The sequence below is a fragment of the Macaca nemestrina genome, chromosome 7, assembly GCF_043159975.1.
Source record: "Macaca nemestrina isolate mMacNem1 chromosome 7, mMacNem.hap1, whole genome shotgun sequence".
Taxonomy (NCBI): Eukaryota; Metazoa; Chordata; class Mammalia; order Primates; family Cercopithecidae; genus Macaca; species Macaca nemestrina.
The window spans coordinates 30,969,490-30,996,865 of NC_092131.1; the positions used below are offsets into that span (position 1 = coordinate 30,969,490).

The following is a 27,376-nucleotide window of genomic DNA, read 5'->3' on the forward strand; positions in this document are numbered from 1 at the left end:
TGCAACCTCCGCCTCCTGGGTCCAAGCGATTCTCCTGTCTCGCCCTCCCGAGTAGCTGGGACTACAGGCGCCCGCCACCACACCCGGCTGATTTTTTTTATTTTTAGTAGAGACGGGGTTTCACCGTGTTAGCCAGGATGGTCTCGATCTCCTGACCTTGTGATCCGCCCGCCTCGGCCTCCCAATGTGCTGGGATTACAGGCGTGAGCCACCGCGCCCATCAAAGCTGTGTTTTTTTCTACCATGATATGCACCTCATAGATGGTACAACTCCTCCCCCAGCCGTTTTCCTTCCAGTTCAAAGCAGGTCATCATTGCTTCTGATTTCTTTCTTGCCTTCTTTTTGCCTTGATTCCCTGCATAAGGGCAAAGAGTAAGGAGGTAAGCTGAATGCTCAGGGAGGGTCAGGAACTCAGACATCTCCTGGCTTACTAGAAGCTTATACAGCAGGGAGCTAGAAGCCAAGCTCCGGTGTTTGTGAGAAGCAGGTGACCCAGGTGGGGAAGGGGTTCCAGATGCTGGTCGAGGTGGGCTGGACTCCAGCAAACTCTCCCCAAGCCCACTCTGATTTTCTGCTTGGCTCTGGCCTTGGTCTCTCGACCCCAACTTCCCAGACCAGGCCTGGTGAGGGTTTGATGGATGATCTTGACCTGGTTTTGTCTTTTGGGGGGGCTTGAACTGTCTCCTTTAAGGAAGAGGAGAGAGATTGAGGGAGAGAGAGTGAGAGGGTTGGGGGAGAAAGGAGAAACAGGAGGGAAGAAGGAGGAGGGAGGAAATGGAGAAGGGGAGGGAAAGACAGCCGGATGGAGAGGGGAGGACAGGGAGGAGGGGAGGGAAGCCAGCGCAGTGTGGTTGTGAGCTCCGAGGCAGAAGAAAGGATGAGAAAGCAAGAAATCAGCTTCAAGGGAAGGACGAAGAGGGGAGGGAGCCGAAGTTGGTGGGAGAGTGCGAGAAAGAGGAGGAGGGCGAGAGAAAGAGAGCGAGGGAAGGAGAGCGAGCTGGGGGAAGGGAGATGAGAGGGTGGGGAGAGGCCTGGGGAGAGAGAGGAGAACAAAGGCAGAGATTGAGCGCTGCTTTCTCCCACCACACACGGAGGCCTCAGTGGGCTCTGAGGGGCTGAATGAACCTGGAGCCAGTCATGACTCAGCCTTGGGGCTCTCCTGCCCCACAGACAAATCCTTTCTGGCTCAGCAGTTTCTACTCTGTCGAGTGGGGGGTACCATCCTCCACTGTCCATCCTCTGCTGTCTTCCATCGTCCTCCACTGTCCATCATCTATCATCCTCTACCCTCCATCCTCCACCCTCCATCCTCCAGCGTCCTCCACCCTCCATCCTCCACCCTCCATCCTCCATCCTCCACCCTCCACCACCCTCCTCCTCCGGCATCCATCTTCCATCGCCCTCCACCATCCATCCTCCTCTGCCCTCCGTTGTCCATACTCCACCGTCCTCTACTGTCCACTCCTTTCCTGGGAGGGAGTCTTCCCTGGGGCCCTGATGAAAGCCCCGTCCCCACCTCCCAGGACTTTGTGACTGGTACCTGCCCCGAGTTCTTCCAGTTGCACTGTCCTGGACAACCCTTCTGGAACCTTCCAAAGAGGCAGAAACTGGTCGCTGTGCTGGAGGAGCGAGGACTGGGTGTGCACGCAGCCTGAACAATCTCCTCCTCCCCCAGCTGCTGAAGCCTGACACCTTTCTAAGGAGTTAGTGCCCAGGAGCCAGCTCTTCCTTAATAAAAGAACTCACATGTATTGCAGGAACTAAGCAAGTTTCATGTTGTATCTCATTTAATCCTCACAGCAACCCTAATAAGTCATGGCATTCCAGTTTCCAGAAGGATAAATGAGAGTTAAGGAGGTTTGGTTATTTACCCATACTCACATAGCTAATAAGAGGAGGAACCCTAATGTCTAGCTCTCATCTCCCAGGGACAGAGGTCATGGTCCTCCTGGGGTTTGAACCCAGGGCAAAGGCTGAGGCAGGAGAGTATGGGATTAGCTAATGGTTTATGATGTCTTGAGCAAGTCTTGGAAGCCTCTGTACCTCAATTTCCCCATCTAGCATCTCAGTTGCTGTAGGAATTGGCGGGAGGGAGAGTTGACCCAAGGAGTCAGGACACAAAGTCAGTAAGGCAGTGTTTGAGGATGGTGTCCTCTTGCAGGGAGGAAGGCCCCAGGTACCTGAGAAGAAAGCTCTGAAATGGTGTTCCTCTGCTGGCAGCCTTATCAGCATCTTCTCGGAAGACCAGATGGGTGGTAATAAGGCCCTGTTTTCATGGGGCTTCCAAGAACCTTTCTCCAAAGCACTTTCATATGTGGGTAAACACATACGCATGCACAGACACAGATGCACAGACACAGACACACATGCACATACCCATGCACACACACACACACGCACAGACACACACATACACACATACCATTCTTATCGTCAAAACCACTTTCCATGCACGGAAAGTCAACCTGACTTCATTCTCTATGGCTGGGCTCCTCAGCTAGAGAAGGCCAAAGTCACATAGTTAGCAATAGGGAGAGCAGATACTACCCGGATGCATGGGTAGTGACATAGTTTCTGTCCTCAAAGCACCTTGTGGGCTCTCAGGGAATCAGTAGGCACATAGAACCCACTCCACACCCGGCCGCAGCCTAACCTCCCCCACCCCCACAGCACCTGAGGGTCATCCTGAAGACCCCATGCATGCCATGGCCTCCCCTGGCACCACCCTGCAGCCTGCTCATGCCCCTCTCCAGCCTGAGCTGCTTCTCTCCCAGCCCAGAGCCCTAGTGAATTCCCCCTGTCACCTTCCATCAGGTTCATGTTAGAGCTCCAGTCTGGAAAAGGGCTTTCCCTTCCTCCTCCCCCATCCCCCTGCCCAGATGGCGGCTCCCCTTCCCCAGGGACCAGTGATGCAGCAGCTCGGGTAGCCTGCAGTTGCCATGGTGATAGTCCTCCTTTGGGTTTCCATGGGGTGGGGGATGACAGGGAGGGTGTGAGTGTGTCCCATTTTCAGCTCCAGGTGAGGAGAGCTCATGGAGTGGAATCCCACCCTCCTTGAGTGGGGTCTGCTCCTCCTCCCAGCTGGGACCCAGCCAGGTCAGTGGCATCACAGCAACTGGGAAGACTGGCAGACAGACAGGGACACTAGACTGAAGAAAGATGTCCCAGAAGGAGCACAGGAGGTGGGGGGTGGACATGGCCATTGGCACAGTTGCCAAAGGATGGAGGCCGGAACCTGGGGTGGGAGCCAAGGCATCAGGGAGCTGGGAGGAGGGACAGGCTGGAGCCTCAGAGACCCGGAAAGGGTGGGCCCCTTATTTCTGCCATCCACCCAAGGAGTCTCCCGCTGCGCTTCCCCAGTCAAGAGAAGGCCCCTCTGCTCTTCCAACATGATCTGTAATTTCCGGCAGACATTTGAGGCCCCTGACATCTGCATAATGTGGGCCAGTCTCTTAGCAACGGGGAACAGCTGTCTGGCATTTCCAAGATTAAACTGTAACTATACGCGGCCCTTGCCAGGGGGAGGGGGTGGGGGAAGGGGATAAACACTGCCTCCTGGCATTTTCAAACTCATTTAGCTTTTATTCATTTCCTGCCTCCAGTAAAGAGGCCAGGGATTCGGGCTGGGCTGTTACTGCCCCTGCCGCCACCGCCTGCCACGCCACTGCCACCACCTCCGCTGCTGAGGTTGCAGATGGCTCTTCCCCCAGCTCTGTTCGCATGCTGGTGGGGGAGAGATAGGAGACAGCACTCGCTCTTTTTTTGTTGTTTTTATTTTATTTTATTTTTTGTAGGTGCTGCGATCCTGGCATGCTGTGTAGCTGCAGCCCAGGAAGAAAAGCCAGTGTGACCCAGGAGTTAAAGCCCTCAAGTCAGCTCGAAGCTGGGTGAATTCCATCCAGCTCCATGGCTAATAGCTAGCTGCGTGACCTTGTGCCAAATTCCTTCACCTGCCCACACCTTCACCTCCCTGTCTGTACAAGGACATAATTGTACCCTGAGGTGGCTCTGAAGACTGTGTATGCACTCAGGCAATGGATTCATGATTAATAATCGTGGTTCTCTACTCCTTTGGTCACCTTCCAGCCGCCATCCTCTGCTAGTGACCTCGGGCTCTGCTACTGGGGTAGAGAGACACAGGCCATTTCTCTGGGAGCTGCCACCTTGAATTCCAGTTCCCTGGAGCCCCCGCGATGACATTTTTGCCCTGCAGGACTTAACCAGGGCTCAGCAAGCCCTAGCAGGGCCCTCTCTGCGGCTGGCTAGAGGTGTCCTCATCCCCTGGCCTGCTTGGGCCAGGCAACTCCTGTTTCCCAATTCCTCCGCCAGCTCCTGCCACTTGGCTACAGTGCCTGAACTCGTGAACGCGGTGTTTTGGTTTTGCAGCAAGAAGGAAAAATAAAAGGGCGGGTGTGGGGCCTGGACAGGAGGGTGAGAGGGAGAGAGAGGAGGAGGGAAAAACCCTCCAGCCGCCTGTGCTGGCCAGTTCCAGGAATGTGTTCTCGGACCTCAGTGCCAAAGCAGTGACCCAGGCGCGGCGGCCAGGCCGGGTCTGGAGGCCTTCCCAGGAGAAGGGAGAGGCCGGCTTCGGCTCCAGGGCCCGAGGCTGCCTCGCCTCCCGCCTCCCGCCTCCCCCACGCCGCCTCTGCTGACTCATCGCTGCCCCAGCTGGCAGGAGCCTTTTCTGGGGATGGCTGTTGCTAAGATTCCTTGGAGATGACTGATTGCTTCTCCTTGAGCTTTGTGAAAACATGTTTGTAGACTGCACGCAAACACAGGCATGCACTCCTGGGGGCTTACACGCCTGGCCTAGACACCTGTGCATGTGCGTTTGTGTGTCCAAATGTGTGTGCACATGGAAGACCAGAACACGCTTCCTGTCCCCATCACCTCCGAGCGCACGTGTATGGACCAGCACACCCCCACTCCACCCAAAAAGGGGCTGAGACACGCCAGGCTTTCCTGGCAGTAGGGGAAGCTGCCGCTGTACAGGCCGCTCTCATCTGAAGGAGTTTCAGGTTGCCTTGAAACATTCTTGGCCTCTGTCCCTCCTGCCCTCTCTGGGTTTTTGGTTTGCTTCATTCTGCTGTAATGATCTAATCTTCTCTTCTCCCCAGGCCTGCCAGGTTTTTGATGTCTGGTGTTTCAGGCACTCAACCGGGAGCTGCTTGAGATCAGGCTGCCTGGCTTGGAAATGACTTGCCCAAGAGGCTCCAGGGAGTCTCAGTGCCTCTGTATCTGCCCCCAGACCCCGCCGCCCCAGGGAGGGAGGGGATCAGCAATAGCATTCATGGAGGGGAAGTGCTGGGCCTTTCTCCGGGCTCTGCTGTTGAATGACGTGGGAGATATTTGTTCCTCCTATGTGCCTGGGCGAGCTGTGGCCGGGGTGAGGGTGAGGGTGCTTGGTGCTTAGCCTGCAGCCCTGGATGCCCGGCCTCCAGGGCCTTGTAGCCAGCGCCGTGTGTGTGACCTTGGTCACGTTGGGCTCTTACTGCCTTGGTTTCCCCACCTGCTGGTCTGAAATTGGACTCCTTGCTGAGTCTTCCAGGGTTTTAGTATGACAGGGCTTGGCAGGCACTTGGGCACCAGGCAAGGTTTGTCACGGGTTCTTGAAGAGGTGGAGGGACAGGCAGGCCCCGTGCCAGCATGGAACCAACACTCTTCTCTCACCAGCTCTGCTAGGCTCAGGCTCAAGTGTGGCTTCTTTAAATGGACTCACCCCGGGGGCCAGATCCCAGGAGCGCTGTCTGCTGTGATTCTGCAGCTGTTGCTAGGGAAGGCTCTGTACCTGGCCTCATGGGATGAGCTGTGGCCAGCCTGAATTCAGTGGGGTTGGCAAAGCTCACAGCAGCCACCAGAAAAATATCCCTCTGTGCTCGGGTCCTCATCCTAAATGAGGACAAGGCTGGCTTCAGAATTCCTGCTGCTTTTAACAGGCAATGGTATGGGTGGGAGTGGGGGTTGGGGATTGGGAGGTGGAGTGGAAATTAAGAGAGTAAAGCGAATGACAAAAATAAAAATAAGTGGCACAAGAAAACAGCTCTTTGTGGGAATGTCAGCAGCCTAATGCAAGCTCCCCAAAGCAGGAACACTATTGGATGCATTATTTTGGCTAGCACCACAAGAGTCTGGCAAATCATAAACAGTCTCAAGGCAGGAGAGTACACGGCACTGTGTCCCACGGACACCAGCGTCACCACTCAGGACGCATCAGCCTCTTGCCCAAGACTCCCAGCCCATCCACGCCCCTTGCTCCAGCCTCAGGACAAAGCAGGGCACCAAGCACTTTACCTGCAGTCCTTGTTTTCACCAGGAGGTGGCAAGAACTTCCATATGAACTGCTTGCTGGTCAGGTTTGGGAATTACAAAGTCAGTCAGTAACCACAAAGCCTGTGAGATGGGAATCCTCAAAGGATGGGCTCTGGGCCCTAGCAGAGGTCTCTGAGCTGAGGCGGGCTTGCTGGGATCCGTTGGTGAGGATGCGAGCAGAGAATGATCATAAGGACGCAGCTTTGTTGAGCTTTTAGTGCGTGCCAGGCACCTTTCTAAGTTGTTGCATGTATCCATCCATTAGATCCTCACAACCGCCCTCTGAAGGAGGAAGTACCATGACCTGTATTTTCCAGATGGGAAAACTGAGGTGCAGCAATGTTAAGAAGGAGCTGCTCAGTAGAAATTTGTCTCCAGAGCCTAACTGTTAGACACTTTCCATCATTGCTCCCTGCTGATTGTCATGCAGGCAGTCATGGCACCAGGTGCCACCATCTTCTCCAGTGCTGCCACAGGCAGAGGAGAAACCTAAGTTTCTGTGCCGATATACCATTTTCACGGCGCTTCTGCCTCTGACCTCTGGGAACTCACATATCAGCCAAGACAAGCCTCGTGGCAAATTTGATTAAGGTATTCTCTCACTGAGTGACCAGAGCATATGATTCAACCCCTTGGACCTTATCTTCTCCCTTTCTGTACAATGAGGGGTTTATGGGGCCCCTCAGTTCCATTGCTTTTCTGACATGCAACAATCTTAAGAAACAGCTTTCTTCAGTTCCTTTCCTTTTCTGACATGCAACAATCCTAAGAAACAGCTTTCTTCTACAACTCCCAAGCACATTACAGATGCAACTGATTTGCCTGGTCACAAGCACATGCGCACACACGTGAGATTCTGCACCTATGGGTGCAAAATCTTGAACAGAGTCACAAAGATATACTATGGAAACTGGGCAGGGCTTCCAAAAGACTTGCATTTTTATTGTATTTTTTTATGGTAGCAATGATCAGGGAGCAGCTTTGGGCTATAGATGCTTATGAGTAAACATTTAATAGGGCCTCACAGACATGTACAGCTGTCAAAGGGTTTCACAGCCAGCATTGTCTGAGGTAGTCACACATGTTTTCTTGTTCATAATACTTGTCTTCCTACTCTAACACCTTTTAAAACAGGATTTTTTTTTTTTTTTTTTTGAAATGGAGTCTCACTCTGTCGCCCAGGCTGGAGTGCAATGGCATGATCTCGGCTCACTGCAACCTCCACCTCCCGGGTTCAAGCGATTCTCTTGCGTCAGCCTCCCAAGTAGCTGGGACTACGGGTGTGCACCACCATACCCGGCTAATTTTTGTATTTTTAGTAGAGACAGGGTTTCGCCATGCTGGCCAGGCTGGTCTTGAACTCCTGATCTCAAATGATCCGCCTGCCTCGGCCTCCCAAAGTGCTGGGATTACAGGTATGAGCCACAGCACCCGGCCCACCAGAATGTTTTGTATCATCTCCCTCATAATTGCCTGACACAGTGCCGCCCCTAATAGGTGATCAATTTGTATTTGTGCATTGGTGGCTAATGGAGAGCAGGTGAGTTAGGCTAACAGAATTGTTTGGTTATATGAATTCACCAACCCCATGACACTTTCAGAAACCACCGTCGGGACTAAACCCCACAGTCTGCTCTCTAAGCCAGCTCCTCACTCAGTTATCCCACCCCCACCTCCCAGCAATGCTAGGGCCACACCCTGCATCTCCTGTTCTTTTTGTGTCTCTGCCAATCCCCTACCTTCCTTTTCCATCTCCTACATGGAGATTTGAGTCCATGCCCTGAACTACTGCCTTTCCTCCCTCTCTCCTTCTTTTGATTTTCTTCTTAGAGAAGAGCCAGAGGGAGGCCTTTAAATGGCTATTGGAGAGGGGAGCCCTGGTGGGGGGTGTCAGGTGGAGGAGGGCAGGCTCCACCCTGGCTTCTCTCCTTCCTTCTCTTTCAGACCTGAGGCCCACCTGGGGAACCAGAAATGCCAGAACTGTAACTCCACCTCTGAGATCTACAGGGCAAGCCTGTGGCGAGTCCCCAGGTGGGCGGGGTCTGGGCGAGTGGCAAGCAAGCCTAGCAAGCTGAGGAAAGTCCTGCAGTGTCTTTGTATTTTGTTTTGAGACAGTCTCACTCTGTTGCCTAGGCTGAAATGCGATGATGTAATCTCGGCTCACTGCAACCTCCGCTTCCCGGGTTCAAGCAATTCTCCTGCCTCAGTCTCCCGAGTAGTTGGGATTACAGGTGCCCGCCACCACACCTGGCTAAGTTTTTGTATTTTTAGTAGAGACGGGGTTTCACCATGTTGGTCAGGCTGGTCTCGAACTCCTGACCTCAGGTGATCCATCTGCCTTGGCCTCTCAGAGTGCTGGGATTACAGGCGTGAGCCACCGCACCCGGCCAGGTCCTGCAAGGTCTACGTTCTCCTGTGTGGGGGCTTCAGGATTCAGAGCCTGGAACCAGTGAGGACAAAAACAAGCACTTTCTCCATGCTCCCTCCCCAGCCTGAGGAGATGGGAAGGAAGCCAATGTTGGGCGTGGGGGCTGCTGGTTTCTGAGTGACAAGCTTTTAAATTAGGCTGGAAATGGCCAGTTAGAAGCTCCCATTGCTGCCTGACTACTTTGAACTAGGTTTGCTTGATCTGGAGCTAATGAGAAACCAAAGTGTCTCTGATGGCTGTGCAGTCTACCTGGCCCACTAACACCTTCTGTGGGTTTGGGCTAAGGAGTGGCCCCCAGGCAGGACCCCAGGAAGCTGGGCTGAGCTCCTGAACAGGGGTGTGGGGGTGGGTGGTGAGGGTCGGGGTACCTCCTGTCCCACCCAGTGGCTTGCTGGGATGAGAAGGTGTGATCTGTTTTTCCACATCACCCTCCATTCATTTCAGGCCTTTGATGGAAGCCGCCTCTGTCCTCAGGCTTGTAGACCAGGACATGGTGCCTTCTCGAGGGTGCTTCTGCTGGCCTTGAGGCTAGGGGGATAGGGCCACAGCTCTGCTCGACCACAGCCTCCTGCCTTTACTTCCCCAGTCCTAGGGTGGGTGCTGAAGAAGGTCCTCCTGCCATCACCCTTCATCCCACCGGCTACACAGCGACACCTGGTGGATCACGGGTGCCATCACAGGGAGACCTCAGAAGCCCCACACTGGCTGAGCCCTTGGTTCTAACCTCTGAGTCTCACTCAATCTCAGTCCATCCCCCCAGGGGGCTAAAACCCACCATTTCCCTCTGAGCCCAGAGTCCCAGACACTGGGAACCTCTGGAAACAAGGAGCTGAGTCTTGGAAGGAGTCAATGTTCCATCAGACAAGGACTTTGGGAAGCCAGTCCAGGTCATAAAGTCAGGGTATTTGGCCACTAGGGTTGGATGAAGCTACCAGAAAGATCTGGAAGGGACTGGGCCTGGGGGTGAGCCCTGGGTCAGCACCTGGGGATGTGTGGGCACAAAGCAGATTCTGCTGCCCTCCTCAGGGCCAAATCAGAATCCGCACCAGGCCTTGAGCCTGGACTACACCTGCACTCCTCGACCCTGGGGACACCCTGGGCGAACTGATTCCACACACTACTCCTGACAGCACTGCTCTCACCCAGGAGCTTGCCTGTGTGGTTTTTGCTTGTTTTTTGAGATGGAGTCTGGCTCTGTCACTCAGGCTGGAGTGCAATGGCACAATCTCGGCTCACTGCAACCTCCGCCTCCTGGGTTCATGCCATTCTCCTGCCTCAGCCTCCCGAGTAGCTGGGACTACAGGCGCCCGCCACCGCGCCCGGCTAATTTTTTTTTTTTTTTTTTTTTTGTATTTTTAGTAGAGACAGGGTTTCACTGTGTTAGCCAGGATGGTCTTGATCTCCTGACCTCATGATCCGCCTGCTTTGACCTCTAAAAGTGCTGGGATTATAGGTGTGAGCCACTGCACCCAGCCCACTCTTATTATTTTTGAGCAGGGCATCTCCTCCTCTGAACTTGACACACACACACACAACACACACTTAAGTCCCTGTCGCCAGCTACCTGCACCTTCTCTGTGCATATCCAGGACACATCTAGTCCAATTCTGTCCTCTCCCTACCTTCTCCTGACCCCAGCAGGGTGGAGCCTAGCACTGCAAGGACAGGCCCAGACCGGTGGAACTCAATCACATGTGCACGCAGAGAGCCAGCCAGGGTACCCAGCCTCTCCTGCCTGCTGTCAGGTCTAGGAAAAAGATGACTGAGTGTGTGGCTCATGCCTGTAATCCCAGTACTTTGGGAGGCTGAGGCAGGAGGATTGCTTGAGCCCAGGAGGTCAAGACTACAGTGAGCTGTGATTGCACCACTGCACTCTAGCTTGGGTGATAGACTGATATTCTGTTTCAAAAAAAAGGCCTGGTGCAGTGGCTCGCTCCTGTAATCCCAGCACTTTGGGAGGCTGAGGCAGGTGGATCACTTGATTTCAGGAGTTTGAGACCAGCCTGAGCAACATGGTGAAACCTCGTCTCTACTAAATATAAAAAAGTAGCTGGGTGTAGCTGTAGTCCCAGCTATTTGGGAGGCTGAGGCAGGAGAATCACTTGAACCCGGGAGGCAGAGGTTGCAGTGAGCTGAGATCATGTGCTATTGCACTCCAGCCTGGGCAACCAGGACAAAATCCTGTCTCAGGAAAAAAGAAAGAAAAAGAAAGATGGATGTGTTCCTAGGAAAGGCATTGCTTCTCACCACACCCTCCTACCTGCTGAGCCATCATCTCACAGTGCTAGCCATGACCCCCTCATCACCCCCTACCGAAACACCAGCTCCCCGCCCCCGCAACTCCCCACACCACTGAAACACAGCCTGGTCTCTTCCAAGTCAGGTTTGTCCCTGTTACAAAATGATCATTGTAAGAAAAAGGAACAAACCCATAGAGTAGAACTCACACCTACTCCTATTATCCAGAGAAAGCCCCTGCTGACATTCTGAGTTTTTTCTCGGAAATCGTACCTCTTTATGTTTTGTTTTGTTTTTAATGTTTTTTTGAGATGAAGTCTCGCTCTGTTGCCCAGGCTGGAGTGCAGTGGTGCGATCTTGACTGCAACCTCCACTTCTCCGGTTCAAGAGATTCTCCTGTGCTCAGCCTCCCAAGTAGCTGGGATTACAGGCGCACGCACCACACTCTGTTAATTTTTGTATTTTTAGTAGAGATGGGGTTTCACCATGTTGACCAGGCTGGTGTCAGAGTCCTGACCTCAGGTGATCCACTCACCTCGGCCTCCCAAAGTGCTGGGATTACAGGCATGAGCCACTGTGCTCGGCCCGTATTTTATGTTTTAATAATCCCTCTGCACATGCTGTTTTGTACCCTGCTTTTTTTTTTTTTCCTGCTCAATTACATATCTTGAACATCTTTCCAGGCCATTAACTATTCTTCTACCGGGTATGTCGATGGCTGCCCAGTATTCCATAAATAAATCAGTGTTTATTTAACCAGCCTACTGATTGCTAGACATTTTGTACCTCATTCTTGACTTTGTTTGAATCTCGGCTCTGCACTTAATAGCTGTGTGCTAACAGGAAAGTCACTTCTGCTTTCTGAGCCTCGGTTTGCTCATCTGCCCACTAAGCAGCCTAATGCCCCAGTGCCCTTAGGCATTGCCTCGAAGATCTGAGTTGGTGGATGACGCAGCGCTTGGCTTGATGCCTGTGACACATCCCCCTAAGTGTTTTCTCAGTGTGAGTCCTCATCAGCTTCTCTGCTGTGCCTTCTTCAGCTTGTTTGCGAGTTCCTGGTTCATCCTGACCACCCTGAAAGGCCGCCCTGGGTCTTCGCATAACTCATTCTCTCTCCTGGTTCCCAGCAGGAGCGTAGGAATGAGTGCTTGTCCTGGACTCTGGGCTGGGAACTAGCACCTAGTGGGGACTGGACTAGGAAGGCTTGGGCCAATTTCTTTTCAGGCCAGGTTTGGATTTCAGATCAGTTCTCTTAGGACAGAGCCCTTGGGAATTCCCATGGTGTGAATGTCCTGGGCCAGCGGGAATGACTGCTCGCCCCCCACTTCCAAGGTGAGTGTGAAGGTCTGCCCCAGCCCCTGGTGCATGCCAAGCTGTGTGCTCCTACCTTGATGTCCAGAGATGTGACCCTCCCAGACTGTGGGTGTGCTCCAGGAGCCTCCCACACCTGCCAGAGGCCACTCTTTCTGGGGCTCTCTGTGTGAGGGTCTGGCCTTGCCTGCCCTAGACCAGCTCAGGAATCCTTGCTTCTTCAGCCAAGCCTCCCCTCTGTCCAGCCACTGGCGTGACTCATCACAGGGCCCATTTCTACTGCAAGAAGAAATGCTCAGACCCACGCCCCTGGTTACAAAAGAGGCCACTCAGCTGAGGATCTGCTTCCAACAACTGGGATGCAGACCCTGAATAACCCCAAGTAGAAAACGCGTGTATAGAGCTTGTGTGCGCAAGTACACACACACGCATCTCCTCACGTACCCTCCCACACGCTCTCACTCGCTCTCCAGCATGCCCATCCTTATCCGCTCACACATTCACACACATGTGTGCACGCACGCAACTACCCTGTGCTGTGCCAGACAGCAGTTAAACTCTGACTCGGCTTATGGTTTTCGTCATGCTGTTCTGAGAAAAAAGAGAATGTGTTTGGAGAGACCCCAGCTGCCAGACAGCAGTGCTTTTTTTTTTTTTTTTTTTTTTTTTCTAATTTTGGTCCCATAGGTCAGATCTCAATTTTCTTTACTCCTTGAGCAGTGAAAGAGAAAGAGGCAACACTGTAAACCAGAAATGAGACAGAAGCCTGGTGCAGTGGTGTGCACCTGCAGTCCTGAATACTCAGGAGGCTGAGGCTGAAGAATTGCTTGAGGCCAGGAGTTTGAGTCCAGCCTGGACAGCATAGTGAGACATTGTCTCTAAAAAAACTAAAAGAAAAAAATAAAAACCTGTGAGACAGACACCTCCACCCTGTGACACCCTGGTTATCTGATTGCCCCTGGTGCACACTCTTGAGTAGGATAGAGAGATTCTTACCTCCTCTTGACCTACATAAGCATATAGCAGGTCAGAGTGCTGGAGGGAGGTGGAAAGGGGTCATGAGAGAGAAGACTCAGGACTGGCTTTGGGAAGGAAGCAGGAATGGAGATGGGCTTGGATGGATGGAGAAAATCTCATCAGAAAAGGCTGATGTGATAGCTCACACCTGTTATCCTAACACTTTAGGAGGCCAAGGTGGGAAGATTGCTTGAGGCCAGGAGTTTGAGACCAACCTGGGCAACATGGTGAGACTCCCTCTCTACAAAAAATAAAAAAAATTACATGGGCGTGGTGGCCCACACCTATGGTCTCGGCTACTTGGGAGGTTGGGAGGGGACAATCACTTGAGCCCAGGAAGTAGAGGCTGCACTGAGCTGTGATTGTGCCAAGACACTTTAGCCTGGGTGACAGCATAAGACTTTGTCTGAAAAAAAAAAAAAAAGGCTTAACTATCCATCCCCCTCTAAGTCCAAAACCAGTACAGAATCAGCCTAGAAACTTTTATAATCTAATTTAACCTAATAGTCAAATATTTACTGAGGGTCTACCATGTGCCAGGCACTGTCAAAAGAAAGGATACCAAACATCCCGTCTTCTGAGCCTCCCCAGGGGAGCGCTGTCACCCTTTGGTTATATACTTCCCACGCTTTCTGAGACAGGGTCTTCTCAGATGGGCTGGTCAGCACCGTCCTGAAGCTTCTTGGGGACTATGTCTGTGTAGCAGAAGCGCAGGAGAGCTGTCAGGAGTTGGAGGACTTGTAACTGCTTCTTACTCTCTTCCTACAGCACAGTGGTTCACAATCTGGGAGATTTTGTCCTTCAAGGACATGTAGCAGTATCTGAGACATTTTTGGGTGACATACATAGAGGAGGTGCTACTGACATCTAGTGGGGAGAATTCAGGGATGCTTGTAACCCCCCTGCAAGGCACAGGACAGCCCCCACAATGAAGAGGGAGCTGGCCCCAACTGTCATCAGAGCTGGGGCCAAGAAGCACTGCTGTAGCATATCAGTTCTGGTTGCTGTGATGGTGATTCCTTAATAGCATCTCTCACCATTTTTCTTTCTTTCCTTCCTTCCTTTTTTTTTTTTTTTTTTTGACAGAGTTTCAAAAAGGCAACCTCTGCCTCCTGGGTTCAAGCAATTCTCCTGCCTCAGCCTCCTGAGTAGCTGGGATTAAAGGCACCTGCCGCCATACTGGCTAAATTTTGTATTTTTAGTAGTGACAGGGTTTCGCCATGTTAGCCAGGCTGGTCTTGAACTCCTGACCTCAGGTGATCCACCCACCTCAGCCTCCCAAAGTGCTGGGATTATAGGTGTGAGCCACTATGCCCAGCCTTCTCTCCCCATTTCTTTATTTTATTTTTTTGAGATGGAGTCTCACACGCTGTTGCCTAGGCTGGAGTGCAGAGGTGTGATCTCAGCTCACCGCAACCTCCGCCTCCTGGGTTCAAGCAATTCTTCTGCCTTAACTTCCTGAGTAGCTGGGACTATCAGAACCCGCCACCACACCCAGCTAATTTTTGTATTTTTAGTAGAGATGGGGTTTCGCTAAGTTGGCCAGGCTGGTCTCGAACTCCTGACCTCAGGTGATCCGCCCGCCTTGGCCTCCCAAAGTGCTGGGATTATAGGCGTGAGCCACCTTGCCCAGCCATTTCTCCCCGTTTCTAATGCATGAATCCAATCCATCATGGCTTGGGAAACTACTCAAGCTTGCTAAGACTGCTTCTAAAAGAAGAGTAAAGAGACAGAATCCAGCACCATAGACTACCTACCCCATGAGTCAAATGCACGAGCTTTGTTATCCTGACTGAGGTTTGACCAGGGCTTAGGAACTGGACTTATGACTCAGTGGGTCTACCGAGGTGGGTGGTGCCAGTGACAGAGATTCTGGGCCTTCAAGAGAGGTGTTCATGCACAAAGAACAGATCCTGCCCTAGGGCATTCATCAGAGCTCTCTGGTACTCAAAGGGTGGCTTCCTCCCTTGGCTGGACCATGGCCCACTCCTGTGGTTTGTGCTTCTATCAGGGCATTGAATCCTGGCGTCTCTGGCTTCTGCCCCTCACTGTTTCAATTCCTGGCCATACCCCATGCTTTGTGCCACCCCATGATTTGGTTTCCATGTTCCATCTTGCCCTCCTGCCTCCTCCTGGCCCCTGCCCTACAGCCAGGCAGATGGAACAATAGGCCCCCTTTCCTCCTTCTGGATTTTCTACAGTGTTCTGCATAAACAGGGTGGCCACACTTGTGACCTCTGGGTATGGCTTTACCATATTTGGGAACACACCATGTATGTAATGTGCCAACACTCTGTTCTTGGCTCGGGCTAGCTCATTCCAAATTTTTTAGGACGTCTTTGGTTGCTAGTGATGGAAATCAACTCTGGCTGGGCTAAGCAAAACAGGAATCTTTTGGAAAGACCCCAGAGGCATATCAGGAATTCCAGGGCAGAGCTGCCACGGGGCCTCAGGGATTGACTAAAACCAGGCACAGGGCACTGTGGGAGCACAGAAAGCCCTCCCTCTCCTCTCTGCCCTCTGCCTCCTGCTTCTGCCCCCAATCTGCTTTCTGGGATGCTCAGAACTTGGGGTAGAAAATAGCCAGTGAAAATAACAGGGGCTGGGCTTACATGTCTTCCATTCAGGGGAGCCGTCAGCCTGGGCTGGAACCTCTTGGTCCTGATTCAAAATTTCTGGGGGAAGAGACTTCTATTGCAGGTGTGCAAACAAAATACTAGGTATCCATGGTGGCGTTTACATTGATGGCCGAGAGAGGACACTCAAAGAGAGGGAAAGCTTCTGTTTCGGGTAATGAGTTTTGAAAGGCTAGGTGGGGTTGAAATGAAATCAGAGACACTCCGTAGTGCACGTCTAAGATGTGGAGGGCTTGGCTTAATTCCGCTCAGTCTAACACACTTTTAGGAGAAATGACTATAGCTCCAATCCCCAAGGAGCTCCCCCTCTAATAAGGGACTAAGACAGACAGAAAACTACAGTACCAAGGTGGGCCTTCCAGAATAGTGCCACAGACAGTGCCCTGTGCACCAGGGGAAGCGGTGGGGAACTCTGCCAGGTCAGGTTAGCCCAGGAAGGGCAGCACAAGGCAGGTGACGTTTGAGCTGAGCCTCTGAGGATGGAAGAAACAGCTGGGCGGCAGAGCGAGTGGGAAGGACATACCTGGACCTCCTGGGAAGCCTCCCGGGTCTTTGGCGACTGCAAATGCAACACTGTTGGGAGGATTTCTTCTTTCCACTTGTCTCATGGTCCTTTCTCTTTTCAACCCCGTTTTGGTTTCCTACCACGGCACCACAAACTTAGTGGCTAAAACAACACAAACTTATTATCTTACAGTTCTGAAGGTTAGATGTCCAGAATGAGTCTTATGGGGCTAAAATGAAAGGGGAGAGTCTGTTTAGCCAGGGGATAATCCGTTTCCTTGCCTTTTCCAGCTTCTAGAGGCCGCCTGCATTTCTTGGCTTGTGGACCCTGCTTCCATCTTCAAAGTTCTTCACTCCACCTCTGCTCCCATTGTCCCATCTCCTTCTTCTACTTTTGACCTTCTAGTCTCCTAGAGTTTCACTCTTGTTGCCCAGGCTAGATCTCAGCTCACCGCAACCTCTGTCTCCTGGGTTCAAGCAGTTCTCCTGCCTCAGCCTCCCGAGTAGCTGGGATTACAAGCACGTGCCACCATGCCCTGTTAATTTTGTATTTTTAGTAGAGAAGAGGTTTCTCTATGCCGGTGATGCTGGTCTTGAACTCCGTACCTCAGGTGATCTGCCCATCTCGGCCTCCCAAAGTGCTGGGATGACAGGCGTGAGCCACCGCCCAGCCTTCCTCTTATAAGGGCCCTTGTGATTACATTGAGCTCACCTGGATGATGGGGGCTAATCTCCCCAGCTCAAAGTCCTTGACTTAATCGCAACAGCAAAGTCCCTTTTGCCTCATAGGGTAACGAATTCACAGGTGCCGGGGATAAGGGTGTAGATTTCTTCTGGGTGGCAGGCATTGTTTGGCCTACCATGACCTCCTTCACCACCCTCCTCACTCTTCTTCCAGCTGCTGGCAAAGCCACCTATCTTATGGGATAGCCTGGGGAGCACACAGCACTCCTGCGGGGGGTGGTGGGGGTGGTGGGGGTGGGGGGTGGTGTGGGGCACAGCTCACCTGTGCTGGTGGAGGGGGGATGTACAGCTGGGGCTCTACTTCCAGCTGTCCTGGATTAAGCAGACAGAGCAGGCCTTCTCCTGCTGGCAGGTTCAGGTGAGTCTTTGCTCCCTGGGTTCTAATTTCTTTAGCTGCTATTGGAAGATTTGTCAGAGTTGTGCAAGGACTAGATTTGAGGGAGGAAGTCGGAGGCCCTGCCAATTCTGCATTCAGCTCTGCAGTAATAAAGCCTGACTTTGTGTGCAGGTCCCTACTTAGCTCCTTCTGTCTGTTTTCAACAGGCCAAGAGCCCAGAGAGGAGGAGAAGTGAGCGTGGGGTTCCCCTTACCTGCCACAATCTGGGCTCACAAGGCCATCAAAGGCAGCTCTCTAGGCAGTGCGAGTGGGAAGTACAATGCTCAGAATAAGGGCGGTAAATAGCCCATTGTCCTCCACTCTGGAAAACACAAGGGAGTTTTGGGTTCCATCCTGGGGCTGCATTGAAATAGAATACAAAGTCACTGAATAGAAAGTGACATTAGGGCGCGGTGGCTCACCCTATAATCCCTGAACCTGGGGAGGCTGAGGCAGGTGGATCACCTGAGATCAGGAGTTCGAGACCAGCCTGGCCAACCTAATGAAATCCTGTCTTTATTAAAAATACAAAAAATTAGCTGGGCATGGTGGCGCGTCCCTGTAATCCCAGCTATTCAGGAGGCTGAGGCAGGAGGAGAATTTCTTGAACGTGGGAGGCAGAGGTTGCAGTGAGCCAACATCTCATCACTGCACTCCAGCCTGGGCAACAAGAGCAAAACTCCATCTCAAAACAAGAAACAACAACAACAACAAAACAGGCTTGGAGAGGTGGCTCAGGCCTGTAATCCCAGCACTTTTGGAGGCTGAGGTGGGTGGATCACCTGAGGTCAGGAGTTTGAGACAAGCATGACCAACATGGAGAAACCCTGTCTCTACTAAAAATACAAAACTTAGTCGGGTGTGGTGGCGCATGCCTGTAGTTCCAGCTACTTGGGAGGCTGAGGCAGGAGAATTGCTTGAACCCGGGAGGTGGAGGTTGCAATGAGCCGAGATCGTGCCATTGAACTCCAGCCCGGGCAACAAGAGCAAAACTCTGTCTCAAAAAAAATAAATAAATAAAATTAAATTAAAAAAACCAGAAAGAGACATTAGAACAGAACCTGGGAGCATGTCCAGGAGGAAAGGACTAGAAACATGTTACATGATGAGCAATTACAGGAAGTAAGAGAAGAATTAACATTTGCTGCCTGTCTAAAGTGTTAAGGCATTTTGCGTAGAGGCGCTGTAATCACCCCAGTAGCCCTGGAGAAAAGTGCATTTATCTTCATTAAACAGATGAGCAGACAGGAGCTCAAGTAACTCAAGAATATCTCCTAAAGTCACACAGATAAGGAAGTGGTGAGCCTGGACTTGAAGTTGGGGGTCTGAAAGCCCCTTCCCCATGTGAAGGCTTCAGCCTTCCTCCAATGCTGTCTCTCCATAAATGAATTTTGTCTGGAAAAAGCTTCTGAAGCAACTGTTAGTTGCTTACCCAATGCCCATTTTCCCTTTCTTCTTTATCAATAGCATCATCGTTTTATTTGAGATGTGTCCAGATTTAAACAAATAGGAGATATACTATACTCCTTTGCAACTTGGGGAGACCATGGGCGATACTTCTGGTCTATATGAGATGAGCAGAAGTCTGCTGGGTATTTCTGGGAATCTTTTATTTCCTGTTGCTTTCCCTTTTTTCCTTCCTGCTTGGGGTGTGGACTGGAGTTTGAAGGTGGAGCACCCACTCCATAACTGCGAGTCAACCATGAGGATGAAAGCTACCTATTAAGGATGGTAGGCCGGGCACGGTGGTTCACACTTATAATCCCAGCACTTTGGGAAGCCAAGGCAGGCAGATCACTGAGGTCAGGAGTTTGAGACCAGCATGGCCAACATGGTGAAACCCAGTCTCTGCTAAAAATACAGAAATTAGCTGGATGCGGTATTGTGTGCTTGTCATCCCAGCTACTTGGGAGGCAGAGGCTGGAGAATCGCTTGAACCCGAGAGGCAGAGGTTGCAGTGAGCCAAGATCATGCCACTGCACTCAGCCTGGGTGACAGAGCAAGACTCAGTCTCAAAATTAAATAAATAAGTAAAAAATTAAAAAGTGACTTAAAAATAAAAGGATGGTAGAGCAGAAAGAGAAAAATAAATGAAGACACTCAGGACCTCACAGAGCTGTCACACCAGCTCCAGCCTGCCCAGCCCCAGCCTTATTGTAAGGTGAGAAATATCGATCTCTGCCTTTGGTTAAGCCATGGTCGTATGGTTTCTGCTTCATGCAGCCAAACACACTCCTTACCAGTAAAAAGGAACATGACAGCGCTCTTTAAATACTTGAAGGACTGTCTTTGGAAGTGGGTTTGAACTTTTCCTATGTTGCCCTGGAGGGCAGATCTAGGGAGTGTGGAAGGTCCAGAGAAACAGAAACTGTCTCAGTCAGAGGAAGAACTTTCTAGTTGTGCTCTTGTTTCTTGGCTCAGTGGAAGAATTGACAATGAGTCAGGGGCCGTCCTCACCCATGGGAGAGTTTGGGCAGAGACTTGATGGCTCTAAGTGGGGCCAGATGAAGAGACTATGTTTGCATCAGTTAAGGACTGAACTCAATGATATTTACACATCTGAGGACGAAAGCCGCTCAGGTATATCATCACATGACCCTCCTAATTAGGAGTATTTGCAGGATTGTGCAGTAGACCTTTTCCTGTATGTAACTGTGAGGGAATAAGCTATCTAGATTTTTTTAAAAAAAAGGTCCCAGCATCCGGTTAGTCATGGAAGAACACAGTCGTCAGGAGATCATGGATGATTAGATAACCTGGGTATTCTGACTTTGTGTTTTGCCTTTTCTTGGGATCTCCCACTTTTATCACTTTGTCTCCAGGAAGCTGTACTGTCTCCAGGAAGGTGTATCACTCAAGAGTCTCAGTTATAAGTGGCATAAAATCCCCAAAAGGGAATTTGTTGACACAAGTAACTAAAACATTGAGAGGTTTCCCATTTTCAGGCATGGCTGGATTCAGGTTGGCAGATGATGTCATCAGGAACCTCTTTCCTTATATTTCTCTGGGCTGCTTTTCCCTGAGTAGGCTTCATTCTCAGGCACTTTTTTACTAGGTGGCAGCTAGATGAATATCAGCAACTTCATACTTGCATCAGGGTCTCATAGCAACTCCAGCAGTGAGCTAGCACCTTTTCTCTAATAGGTTCAGCAAAAACCCTGGAGAGGGCTGTCATTGGTCCAGCCCAGGTCACATGCCCACTTCTGACCAATCATGATGGTCAAGGATATACAGCACTTTCATTGGCTAGGCCTTGGTGCTCCCTGATGAAGCTTGGCAGAGGGGTCAGCCCCACATGGGCTGAGAATGGGGGAGGAGTGGAGTGCTATCAGAAAGAGGAATTAGATGCTGGACAGGCTAAAACAACAGACTGAATTCTACCATGGGGTACTGCTCTCCTGTTCCCACGCTGACTGAAGGCTTAGCACCTCACCTTGGTAACCGTTTACATGATCAAGACTAGCTGGGTCTTTCCAAGACTGTTCTAAATCTAAAGGAGAAAAGGGGAACCAATCACAGACTCTTTAGGAAACATAAACCCAGTTTGACTTACCAAGTAAACCTCATGACATGGATAGACAATTCAACTCGGGCTCAGACACTGCTTTGCAGAAACCTTAGCTGACTTCCTTGGCTCTTAGTTCTTTGCCTGCCACTACCTGGAGGGCAGTGATGTAGTTTCCACCAAGTACAGGAGCTAGACCTTTTGACACCTGGATCTTTTGTGACTCAGAAAAGAAGACTTCTGACTCTGTTTTCCACTTAAAACCTGCTCACTGGGTATGGAGACCACAACCTCTCTCTTCTCTTTGTGGAAAAGGATAGTGTTGTCTACATATGTTAGTCCTACTCCTTTAACTCTAGCCATTCTTTAAAAATTTTTAAAAATTTGTTTTAATCAAAGTAATAGGCATTTGTATTTTATAACATTAAATATATGATATGACTTATAATGAAACTTCCCTACCTCAATTTCTCCTCCTGAGAGGTAACCATGTTTAATCTTTTTTTCTTATGCAATTTACCTCCAGATTTCTGAATAACATGCTTTTACCTCTATTTTATTTATAAAATTTAGATATTATCAATAGACTTTCTATACTGGAATCTTAGGATCCAGATCTCCTAAGCTGGGAGACCTGACCACACAACCTGTTTCCAAGCTCAACACACTTCCTTGACACCATCCTCCTATGACAGCTTTAGTTAAACCATTATTTAGTGTTTGCATTGTGTGTATATGTCAAACTGTTCACAGCTGAGCCCTATTGTGTACTGTGATTGTATCTCCTCTCTTACACAGTTTGGAGTTACTAATTTATTTCTATGGAACGGTGGCTCAAGCCTGTAATCCCAGCACTTTGGGAGGCCGAGGCAGGTGGATCACCTGAGGTCAGGAGTTTGAGACCAGCCAGCCAATATAGTGAAACCTTGTCTCTACTAAAAATACAAAGAAATTAGCCAGGCGTGGTGGCAGGCCCCTGTAGTCTCAGCTACTTGGGAGGCTGAGGTAGGAGAATTGCTTGAATCCGGGAAGTGGAGGCTGCAGTGAGCAAGATTGTACTGCTGCACTCCAACCTGTGTGACAGAGTAAGGCTCCATCTAAAAAAGAAAAAACAATTTTGACCTCGTAATGCAACAGTATTTTTTTTCTTTTGAGTGAGACCTCAATTTTTTTTTTTTTTTTTTTTTTGTATTTTTAGTAGAGACAGGTTTCACCATGTTGGCCAGGCTGGTCTCAGACTCCTGACCTCAGGTGATCCACCTGCCTTGGCCTCCCAAAGTGCTGGGATTATGGGTGTGAGCCATTGCACCTGGCACAAGAGGTTTGTTTTGTTTTGTTTTGTTTTAAAGACCTCCCTCCTGAAGACTTTCCTACTTCAAATTGAACTTGTTGACTTGGCTGGCATCTTGGAGTTGTTCCTTTCCCATTATCCTGAGAATTCTTTCTCTCTCTCTCTTTGGTGGAACAAGTCTTTCATATCTTTCTGGGGAAGGGTTCATTAGAAGTAAAAATTTTGAAGCCTTGCATGCTTTTACTCTCCTCACACACTGATTGATAGTTTGGCTGCATGTAAAATTGCAGGTTAGACATAATTTTCTTTCAGAACTTTGAAAGTATCGTTCCATTGCCTTCTATCTTCCAGCATCACTGTTGAGAAGTCTGATGTTTGTTTTACATCCTAGTCTTGGGTCAGGTGCAGTGGCTCATGTCTGTAATTCCAGCACTTTGGGAGGCGGAGGTGGGTGGATCACCTGAGGTCATGAGTTCGAGACCAGCCTGGCCAACATGGTGAAACCCCCATCTCTACTAAAAATATAAAAATTTCACCTATAATCCCAGCACTTTGGGAGGCCCAGGCGGGCAAATCACAATGTCAGGAGTTGAAGACCAGCCTGACCAACGTGGTGAAACCCCATCTCTACTAAAAATACAACACTAGTTGGGTGTGGTGGCATACACCTGTAATCCCAGCTACTCGGGAGGCTGAGGCAGGAGAAATGCTTGAACCTAGGAGGTGGAGGTTGCAGTGAGCTGAAATCGCACCATTGCACTCCAGCCTGGGCAAAAAGAGCAAAACTCTGTTTCAAAAAAACCCAAAAAACAAAAAACAAACAAAATAAGCCCCCCAAAATTAGCTGGGCGTGGTGGTGCTTTCCTGTAATCCCAGCTACTTGGGAGGCTGAGGCAGGAGAATCGCTTGAACCCAGGAGGTGGAGGTTACAGTGAGCTGAGATCCCACCATTGCACTCCAGCCTGGGGACAGAGCAAGACTCTGTCTCCAAAAAAAAAAAAAAAAAAATCCTAGTTTTGCCTGGCACTGTGATGCCTATAATTTTAGCACCTTAGGAGTGGTCAACTCTGGTCTCAAAGATCTCTGTCTCTATGAAAATAAAAATAAAAATAACTAAAAAATAAATAAATAAAATAAATAAATAAATAAATAAATAAATAAATAAAATTAGAAAAAATTCTTAGGTTTTCTCTTCAGGGCTTGGCAGAATGCCTGGGACATGGTGACATCCAGCAAATGTTTATTGAGTGAGTGAATACATAGATACTTGCCACATCCAGAATGTTTGGTGAAGCTATTGTCATTGACATATTGACTCAGAATGTATTGCTTTGCCATTATGATTGTCTACCAGCAGTTCCTGTCTTCTGTGTGGTTTGTGGGGAGCTGTTTTCATCCTAATCTTATTCTGGAAGCTCTCACCACTGGGGTCCAGGAAGTTCCAGTCTGATTAGTGATGGCTCCACCCCCAAGCTGCTGCAGAAACCTACCATAATCCAAGACTTTTGGGGGCCCGTTGGTCAAGCGTTGCTCACCACCCTTCCGTATGCAGATGGAGGCAGTTCAGACTGACCTTGGATGTCTGGGATGTTGCCTCCAAGGGCGTGTGCTCCAAAGGCTGCTCCTGCCATTTGACCCTGGTCTATCACAGTTCCCTGCAGACCATAAGCCATCTTTCTAGTAATAACTTTTCAAGATGCTCCTCCTCTCCATTCCAGTGCCCCTGTCTTGGTTCAGACTACTACATTTCTCTCCTGGTACACTCCTGTAATCTAACTGGTCTCTCTGCCTATAGGCTAGTTAACCACCTTGCAGGTTTTTTGGGTTTTTTTTGAGACAGAGTTTTGCTCTTGTTGCCCAGGCTGGAGTGTAATGGTACGATCTCGGCTCACTGCAAACTCCACCTCCCGGGTTCAAGCAATTCTCCTGCCTCAGCCTCCCAAGTAGCTGGGATTACAGGTGCGTGCCACCACGCCCGGCTAATTTTTGTATTTTTAGTAGAGATGGGGTTTCACCATATTAGTTAGACTGGTCTCGAACTCCTGAGCTCAGGTGATCCACCCACCTCAGCCTCCCAAAGTGCTAGGATTACAGGCGTGAGCCCCGCGCCTGGCCTGCAGTTTTAAAATATATCTGCAGAACTTCAACAGGTCTCTCTCCAAAAGGTGGAGGTTCATTCCTCTTTCCTTGAGTGGAGGCTGGACTTACCGACTCACTTCTAACAGATCGAATATGGCAGAAGTGACTCTATGTGATTAGGTCATATAGCACTGTGACTTCCCCCGTGTTCCCTCTTGGATCACTGGCTCCAATGTTGGCTGCCATGTTGCAAGCAGCCCCATGGAGAGGCCCAGGGGGTGAGGAACTGAGGCCTTCTGTGAATGGCAGATGAGTGGGCCATTTTGGGAAGTTGTTTGGAGGTTCTAGCAGGGGAGCACAGCCACTCATATACCTTTGACCAAAGAACAGCCCTCTATCGGGGAAGGTCGTCCTCTTCGACCTAGTGCACAGCTTAGGGAAGGACATATGTGGAGCAGTGAGAGAGGAAGGGACACCTGCTGCCCCGTCCAGATCAGCTGAATCAACCCTGGCAATCAATGGGGTGACAGATATCACAGCCAGATTGAAGTGGGCCATTTTGCAAGCACGTCCTCTAGCCCAATCAAGCCTTTAGACAGCGTGTCTGCAACCTCGTAGGAAGCCCTGAATGACAACCAAGCTGCTGCCAGATTCCAAACTCTCAGAAACCGTGTGAAATAGTAAATATTCATTGTTTTAAGCTGCTACATTTTGAGATAATACGCTATGTAGCAATAGACAACTAATACAGCACTTTCCAAATTACCCTTCATACCACTGCCAAAGTAATATTTCTTTTTCTTTTTTTTTGAGACGGAGTCTCACTCTGTCACCCAAGCTGGAGTGCAGTGGCGCCATCTCGGCTCACTGCAACCTCAGCCTCCTGGGTTCAAGCGATTCTCCTGTCTCAGCCTCCTAAGTAGCTGGGATTACAGGCACGCACCACCATGCCTCGATAATTTTTTGTATTTTTAGTAGAGACAGGGTTTCTCCATGTTGGTCAGGCTGGTCTCGAACTCGTGACCTTAGGTGATCCGCCTGCCTTGGCCTCCCAAAGTGCTGGGATTACAGGCGTGAGCCACCACGCCCTGCCAAAGTAATCTTTCTAAAATAAAAATCTGTTAGCAAGGTGCCTGTGGTCCCAGCTACTTGGGAGGCTGAGGTGGGAGGATCAACTGAGCCCAGGAATTCTGGGTTACAGTGAGCTAGAGAGAGAGAGAGAGAGAGAAAGAAAAAAAAGAGAACCTGATCAAATAATTTTCCTTCTAGAATCCTTCTGTGGCTACCCATGACTTTCAAGATTAAGTCCTGACCCCTTTGCTTAGCACACGGGGCCCTCCCTATTCTAGTGGTCTCTTTGCCCAACATTCAAGCTTCATTTCCAACAATCCTCCTGTACTCCTCCACGTAGAATGACTGGTGCTTTTATGACCAGGCCATGCGCTCTTTGGGTGCTCGTCCATATTGTTCTCTCTGCCTGGATTGCCCAATGTTTTCTTCTTGCTTTAACTAACTAACCAACCAAACAATTAACTAACAAGAACAGCAAACAGCCCTGCCAACTCTTGGGTCTGTGGCAGGTGGACTCTAGTGGTCCCTGTTGATCCACATCTCCTGGTGCTCAAATCTGGGCAGTGTGGGTAGGACCAGTGACTTGCTTCTAAACAAGACAATAGGGCAAAGGAGGTGGGGGGTGGTAAGGGCACCCAGAGATGAATTCCTGCTCAGAAACCCTTTGTGACTTGTGCCAGGGGCAGCTGAGAGAGGCTGATGTGTTGACATGCTGACACTTCACCCTGTAATGGCGATCAAGCTGGTTGGTTCCTGTCTGTGCATCTTATTTCCACAATCCAAGCTCCATGGCAATATCGATTAATTTAATTTTTTTTTTTTTTTTGAGACAGGGTCTCATTCTGTCACCCAGGCTGGAGTGCAAGTAGCATGATCATAGCTCACTGCCGCTTTGACCTCTTGAGCTCAAGCCATCCTCCCACCCTCAGCCTCCCAAGTAGAGTAGCTGGGACTGCAGGTGCACACCATCAGGCTAATTTTGGTATTTTTTGTAGAGATGAGTCTCACTATGTTTTCCAGGCTGGTCTCAAACATCTGGGCTCAAGTGATCTCCTGCCTTGGATTCCCAAAGCACCGGTATTACAGGCATGAGCCACCGTGCCCAGCTGATATGTATTTATTTTATTCCGTCCCCCTTTGCCAGGTGCGTCCCATCCTCTCTTCCTCAGCAGTGCCCCATGCCCAAGTTGTACTCACTCAATTAACACTTGCTTTCTAGACTTGCAGATTGAGGGCTGAATGAGGAGGAGGGCTGGGAGGTTTGCTGACTCAGGAAGGAGAGCCCTCATCTCTGGTTCCTCTACCTGTCACATGGGGTCTGGCTCCCCCATTCTTTTAGGTCAGGTTGCCTAGAAGCAGAATTTGAATTGGGGCTGACTTTTCAAGGGTGGGCTCTCGGGTGAAGCTTGTAAGGAAAAGGTAGAGAGGATGCTTGGCAAATGTGTGGGTTCGCAGCCTCAGCCCAATCCCATGGGGAGCTCTGGAGCAGAGTAGATCCATAGACCACCAGAGTCCACCTGCCACAGACCCAAGAGTTGGCAGGGCTGTTTGCTGTTCTTGTTAGTTAATTGTTTGGCTGGTTAGTTAAAGCAAGAGGAAAACATTGGGCAATCCAGGCAGAGAGAACAATATGGACGAGCACCCAAAGAGAGCATGGCCTGTTTATAAAAGCACCAGTCATTCTACGTGGAGGAGTACAGGAGGATTGTTGGAAATGAAGCTTGATTTGTCACAGCTTGAGACAACAAGACAGGCATTTTGTACCCTAGTATCATTCAATCATTGCCTTTGTCTAGAAACACCCAGAATTCCTGGCCAGGTAGCCGGGGGCCCTGGCAGTTCTCAGCAGAAGCACTCAGCTGCGAG

The 27,376-nt window shown here is 50.2% G+C and overlaps 1 long non-coding RNA gene across 3 annotated transcripts in view; it reads left to right on the forward strand.

Moving 5' to 3' along the window:
- LOC139364237 (uncharacterized) overlaps window positions 1–27,376 on the forward strand; it is a 243,051-nt gene that overhangs the window by 164,773 nt on the left and 50,902 nt on the right. The window contains exon 6 of one of the 3 annotated variants that reach the window (XR_011625691.1): window positions 3,796–7,087. The exons of the other annotated variants lie outside the window; for them this stretch is intronic. This is a non-coding gene — a long non-coding RNA (uncharacterized lncRNA). Of the gene's footprint in view, window positions 1–3,795; window positions 7,088–27,376 lie in introns of those variants that run through there. 3 annotated transcript variants of the gene reach the window in all.